Source organism: Pollachius pollachius (assembly GCF_949987615.1).
Source record: "Pollachius pollachius genome assembly, chromosome: 17".
Lineage (NCBI taxonomy): Eukaryota > Metazoa > Chordata > Actinopteri > Gadiformes > Gadidae > Pollachius > Pollachius pollachius.
Genome location: NC_136950.1, coordinates 13,040,654 through 13,048,153, shown reverse-complemented (window position 1 = coordinate 13,048,153; position 7,500 = coordinate 13,040,654).

Sequence of the window (7,500 nt, the reverse complement as noted above, 5' to 3'; positions counted from 1 at the left end):
CGCTATCGGACTTCAGCCTCATTTATCGATGGCAATGTCTGGGGGGCAAAAAAAGGATATGTTTGAGGGATTATTCGGTGGTGGGGGGGAGAGATACAACGGTGGTTTCTCCGGGTGTTAGATGAAGACGTCAGAAGAGGAAGAGTGCGGTGGGGGGCTTGGGGGAGGGGGATAGTGGAATGAGCAGAAGAACCTTGGTTCTCTATCTCCGCATCCCCGTGTATCACTTTAATGTTCCCATAATGACATCCCCTCCACGTTTGTGTCATGGGCCATCAGCAGTCATAATTGTAAAGTGATTCATTGACTGATGTCGTCAACATCAACCTCCGTCAAAGGAAACTGATAGAGAGAGAGAGAGAGAGAGAGAGAGAGAGAGGGATGGAGAGAGAAACAGGGAGAACAGGTCCCTAATGAATGTATCAATAACCACTGACAGGTGAAAGAGTAGCAGGGACGAGATTTCAAATAAGCACTAACACGTCTCGTAGACACAGTCATTCATTTCTACTACATCACACTCAAGCCAAAGCAGGAGAGGAGGGTGTGTGTGTGTGGGGGGGAGGGGGGGAGGGGGTTAAACACTAACATAACTCAATGCTTTGGATGTGGTTCAATTGGTAACATTTTGAAAACTGGACAACATTAAATTATACCTAATCTTCCGTGCCATTCTAGGCATTTGTCTTTCTCTCTTGCCTACGTTTCTAATGGCTTACATATAAAATGGCCGCCACGTATTGCATTGCATTCACTCTCGATTAGCAGGGAAATTAAGTCGTAAAGTTGAATGTAAAAAGGAAAACTACAGCACTGCTCACGCCTCAACAATCAAAGAGCCATTCTGTATTTCCCACGTCAAGGTCCCCCGCAATAAACGAGAACCCCAAATGGGAGAGAGCCCATTTGTTGTGTTTGGGGGCTCAGTGCGACTGTTTGTGTGTTTGTCTTTGTGTCGGCGTATAATCACCTGCACACTTCACAGGGGAACTCTGGCGATATATCACCCAAATGAGGTCCAGCCGGGGCCATGATCCATCACCCGGTGTCTAGTCTAACAGCCATGGTAATGAGAAAGGAACCTATGCAACATTGATGGCAAGGGCCCGGGCCTCCAACAACGCATGGACAATAGTATTGATGGCTGACCAGGGAGACTGACCACTGCTATTACCGGCCATTTCAATTGAAGATGAAAAACGAAGGGAATTTGTGCCACAAAGGGATGTGCTACGCGTTGTTTGTTGATCAAGTGTCACGTCATCCAAGCAGTGTGTGGAGTTTGAGAGTTGAAAATAAAAACAATCTATTTTTTTTAGATCAAGTACATTTGTCAATCTCCCAGGTAATGATCTTGAGTGTGTGTTAATGCGTCTGCATAGGTGCACACGCCCCCACCCTCCCAACCCCCTGTCCATGTCCCACACCGCCCACATGGATGTGCCTCAACACAACAGAGACAAAGATGGAGTGACATGAAGGGGGCCCTCATCATCCTCCCCCTTACAGCCGTCATTGCCTTCCCCCCTCCACTCCCCCCCAGTCTGGGGAATAAAAACCTGGCCGAAATGCAATTAAAGGGGCGCTGTGGTCCTCCATTGTCACGTCACGCTGGGCCTGCCTCTCCCAGCCTGACGCATTAATAGGGCTTCAATTGCCCGCGCCCGCCTCTTAATGGCTGATTTATTTCATTTTAATACCCTTGTCAGGAGGTAAGGCCTCACATGAGGGTCACATAATAGGGGGTACCAACCCTTACATCTCCCCACCCCCCCCCCCCCCACCACTGCCAACAACCATCCCTATTTAGGGTGGAAATGCTCAGCTTTAAAGATCTCCACCTGATATGGGGTCACGGGTTCGCCAACGTCCCCCTGAATGACTTTGCACTAATGAGCTTCGCCGAGAAACAGATCATAGGCAAATCTGGTTATGGTATTTCGGTAGCATCTGTGCCAATCTTTCAATATAAGAATGAAGGTTTGATGCTGATTGACTGTGAAACATATCAACAAGCTTACAAGCTAACATACTGGGCTGTATAATATATTCTGTAGTCAAGGACACGGTAATGTCATCTGCATTGTTTTTCTTTTTCGAAAGGCAATCGTATCTTTGGCTCTGCCTCCATTTCACTTCGCCTGGAATTGTGGGACAATGGCATCGCTGTTCCCAAGAGGAACTCAATTGACTGGAACCTCTGTCATTTAACACACTATTAATTGACTAATGTGCATCACATTGCTATGCAGCATAGGTAGATGAAGACCATGGGGCCTTATCAGAGAGGATTATGGGAAATTAGCCGGGGCTCGGAACAAAGACAGAGATGGGCTTTTATTAGCTTCACAGCCAAACACAATCAAGTGTGGCGGAGCGGATGTTGCCTTTCTAGATTATTTGCGCAAAGACGATTATTCTAATCGCTTAAACCCGGGCATTATAAGACATCTGCTCCGTTAAGCTAGATATTCCCATTCCCCCAGACAACTGTGTACAGACGAGACTTCATCAATATCATTACTCACCGTATTGTTCCACTCAAACAATGCTCGCGTGATTAATGAATAGGCAACAGAAACAGTACAACCATAATTCTCCCAAATCAATTACTCATGGTAAGCGGGCCTTTGCGTCTGCACAACCACCGTTGTGCGGTGCGTCATATTATTTCAATGGGATGCGTGCAGACAAACATTACATACAGTGCAGTGTGTGGGTGTGATAATCAACGTTAATGCATAAAGTATTTACTGTACGCGGCCCCACTCCATTCCATTCACACTGATGCATTGCATTATTTAAGTACGCAAGCATGTACCGTGCGATTCATCCTGCAACGATTGCTCGATGAATGCGCCCCATGTAATTGCATCATGTTCAGTCACATGTGGCTTTTCTTGGATATCATACAATAAATTCCTGAAAAAAAATAAGAAATAAATATTGAACGTACATCCTTTCTGACACCACGCTGTGAGCTGAGGCTCATTGTACATGCTCCCCCCATTAGCAAAAGAGGCTTTGACTGCGAATATCAGTTTTGGCATGATCAACAAAGAATAGTTCATAACGTAATCCCTGGTGATTCGGAAAGTTCTCTAAATGTAAACAAACGCTGATACATGAGTCATTGGCATCCCCACACATCTTCTCTCGCAAACAAATAGACAAGGGAAACGTCAATAAAATCATTATTTCAATTATGTTCCTCAAGGGTGTCAAATGAAGTATATCCTGATTATGGCAGTGGGATCCATCCATCTGCGCTCGCTCTTCATTCTGGCCTAACGGCCCTAATTAGCTTTCTGTCTATAGACTAATCCTTCATTCATCAATCGATTGATTTCCCTGTCTTCATTACTACAAGGCAGAGATTGTGTCGCAGAGTGGAGAGCAGAGACGGCCGATGCAGTGTGAAAGGTTAAACGCGTTAAGAGTGGCAACTAGCGGCAGAAAAGGCATTGTTCTGGACAGGTTTATATATGAAGCTGTCATGGCCAGTTGTCCCTTTTATGACCAACCGAGGGACATTTATAATTGCATGGAGCCGAGGCAGCAGACCCAGATGGGGACTTAAACAGAGTTCATTCAATTGTTTTTGTTATTCTGTTGAAATTGAGATAACTAATTGCAATAAAAACATATTTTTGAGAAGGCTTTTTAGCTTTATATATTTCAATAATTTTGGAATCGGTGGAAATAATAGGTAAAAATATACAATGTTGCAGTTTCAATTCAAACTGAATCTGAAATATTAAATATTTACTTTGTATTTCATGCAAAATAACCGTCCATTTAGCCCACCATAGGGCCCGTGGTTCCCAAGGGCCGGTGCAGGCACTGAGGCGCCGAGACCAGACCAACGCAACAGGAACAGGGGCTGGGCGGTGGCCATGTTTACTTGTATGCCCGCTATTCAAACCAATTTTCGCCAAACCCAGATTATATTTTCTCTTCCATATTCCGAAATCTCGTCTGCGGTTCCCACCAACGCTCCACCCGATGCCGAAGCAGGACACAGTGACGCCGGTCACGGTTCGGCGCGGAGATTACTTTGGTCCTATTTAGAAAAACGTAAGGAAACCCCGGTGTATATCTCCTTTTTTCATGCAGAGGCCCTACATGAAAATAAACAGATGTACATTCGTTGTTTATAACAGGCCACGAATGATGGATTGCAGAGCACAGATAGCGTTAATTATCGGGAAACCATTAACATTCCGACACTATCCATACCCTCGCAGACAGGCGCATGCATCGTACAGAGGGTTATGGGATTTAGGCTGCGGTGTGTACTGTATATGGGAAACCATGCTGATTAGAATAAACGCCTGCCTAAATCCTGTCGCCTTGCCCTTAGGTATCTTTATTCTATATTTAGTTAATTCTGCTTTTCCCATATTCCCTATTCCTTTTCAACCCCCCCCCCCCCCCCCCCCACACACCGAGGTGTATGGGAAATGGCAATTGCAAGCATTGTCTCAATTCTGACAGAGTCTGAATAGATAATCTCTGAGTGTGTTGGATTTTGTTCAATCTATTAACCATAATGGTGTATATTTAGTTCCTTTACCAAGTACGCCTCAAGGGTTCTGTCACCCCTAACGCAACATATTGAAAATGGCAGCATGTAAAAAAAAAAGATGCAATAGCATGTTATCGAGTTGCATATGAAATTTGAAAGCATTTTGTTTACACATTTCGGAGACAAGACACGTTTTATTTGTAATTCTCTGCAATTCACTGCTTAAGCTTTTGTGACCGGTTTAACTGGTATCTTTGTCGTGTAGTGATGATGATAATTGGAAGACAGTACACACATGTTGCGGGCTGTTGCACTGCATAAGAAAGGACACAAATGCAATACCGAGTTTTCCTGAAACTCATCCTTAGTTCAGTAGTCTCTTATACTGAGACAATAAAATTAAACTTCATTATTCATCTATCCATAAACAAACAATGTGTATTTATATATCTTATATTTTGCATTACTACAACTCTCTTGAGTAGTTGAATCATGGTGGACTATCGCAAACAAAAAATCCCATGAAGCATTCTGATGTACAAGCCCTATTTATTTTTTGAATCAATGCAGCACCTTTGAAATTCCATCAAATGACACAAGTCATGGCGTCCAAAGCTAAATTCAACATCATAAGGTGTCCTTTTAATAGGAAAGTGTTGACACTTTTGAAGCATAAATCCCAATGAAACCACCGGGCAGTATTGCATTTGATATAGCCTCCCCACCAACATTCTCACATCATCTATACCATGCGATTGTACCACTCTTCCACCAGCAATTGAGTATTATCAAAGGCTGGTGAAATGTGTGCCTGAAAAGAGGCCGGCTTAAACCGAGTACAGTTTAACAAATTATATTCCTCAATAAAAATAATTACAAAAATGATTTCTATATCCATAATTATATATATATATATATATATACAACAAAATATATATATTTTTAATAGGAATATATATATAGAACTCGGGGCAGGAATATAAATATATATAAATTTATCAGGAACTGATAATGGACTTAATGGAATGGAATTAGTTGGAATTAGTAGGTTAGAGATTAAAAATCTTACTGCCATGTTTTTAGGTTATAATGGTATAATGGTATTAAACTCTATCTGCTATGAGTAAATAGCAGATAGTAAGGGGTGAGGTCATTTATTTAACCACAGCTTATCTTCAGAAATCGGTGTCAGTATTATTGTGTCTGGTGATTTTACTGAATAACAGCCGACTTTTTGAAAGGTTTCCTGACCCATTTTCATTAAACCGACGCATTTGTTGGTTTCATCACTTATCTTCAGCTTCTTATGATCTCTATTTTTGCAAATCAACGCTGATGAGTTGACCGGAATATTAAACTGTGAGGCAGCAGCTAGTAGCAGGCATGAATAAAAGAATGGTTTGAACCAACTGAACTTTGTTTTTAATTTCATTATCATCTTTTAATTCATTTAAAAAAAACAAAAACAACGATGACTCGGAGCACCATCTGCCGATGCCTTTTCCGGGAGCACCATGATGATGCCAGTAATATCAAGACATCTTCCTTTTATTGAATATTTAATTCAAATTACAATTGGAGAACTGGAGAACAAAAGTACATAAATATAAGCCATGTTTTTCCTGCCCCCAGTTTTACCTTTCTCCTAAAGCAAATAGCAATTGACTTACCATATTAGTGGCAACTATTTACAGTAGAAAAGCTAGCTAATCAACATTCGCTCATAGAGTTCAACTGTGATGCAGATCTGGGAGCAATTATGTCCGCTCGCACACACACACACACACACACACGCACACACGCACGCACGCACGCACACACACACACACACACACACACACACACACACACACACACACACACAGAAACATAGACATATTTACCTCATGTGTGTGCACACATAAAGGTACATGCACAAACATACAAACACACACACACAGACACACACACACACACACACACACACAAACACACACTCACAGACCCCCCCCCCCTTACACACGCAAGCCCACGCAGTTAGGAACACATCAATTACAAAGGCTAGCGTTTTACATGTAATCTTCTTATTGGGACCTTGTTAATGTTAACCACTTCCTTCCCCTGGAGTTTATTTTGCTTTGGTGCTTGTGGCCCCCCTGCTCTCAGTGAGTGTTTGGCAGGTCAGCCCATCCATAACCACCACGACAGACCCACCGACAGATAGACAGGAAAACGCCATTGAACTAGAATAAGGCACCGACTGGCTTTCTAGAAGTATCTCAATATTTGAAAGGACAATTACGAACGTTATATTTAGCAGTGAATTAATTTAATTAATTACAAAATTAATTTTATTTTTAACGGTATCTTAATTAACATAACAACCTGAGTAACTCAAAGTAAACCAAAAAAGTGATGACAATATTATTTTAATAAAATACTAGTGAAGCACATGGACTTTTTCAGAATGGTAATATTAGCAGCAGTAAAACCTGCGCGAACATAATGTGATGTTGTGAACGATTAGGTTCCTGGAAAGCACCTAGCTCAGAGCACTTTCTTTTCGTAATGAGCCGGTGTATTCACACACACAAAAAAAATATAAATACAGCTGTTGGCTGTGAAGCCGTGGTGTAAAATGTGTATGAGTTGCGTTTCGTATTGACCCCCAAGAAATCGACTGCGTGTTATTCACAAGGCTACTCCTCAACTTAAGGGGGGCCCCTTAAACTTCCACCAAGCTCCGCTGACTTCTTTCTTTTTTAACTTCTTCTGTGAGTTCAACCCCCTCCTCCCCTCCCCCCCACCATACGCCACCACCCAACAACACTCAAAGAAGTTACCACCCCAAAAAAGTTCCCACACAAGCCCCATCAAGGCCCATCGCCCACATCCCCGCATCCCCCAACCCCAACCCCCTTTTCTACTCTTTGTCTCCCCCCCCCCCAGCCCCCCGTTTTCCCTTTCTAATGATGTAATCAACGGGCTCTTAA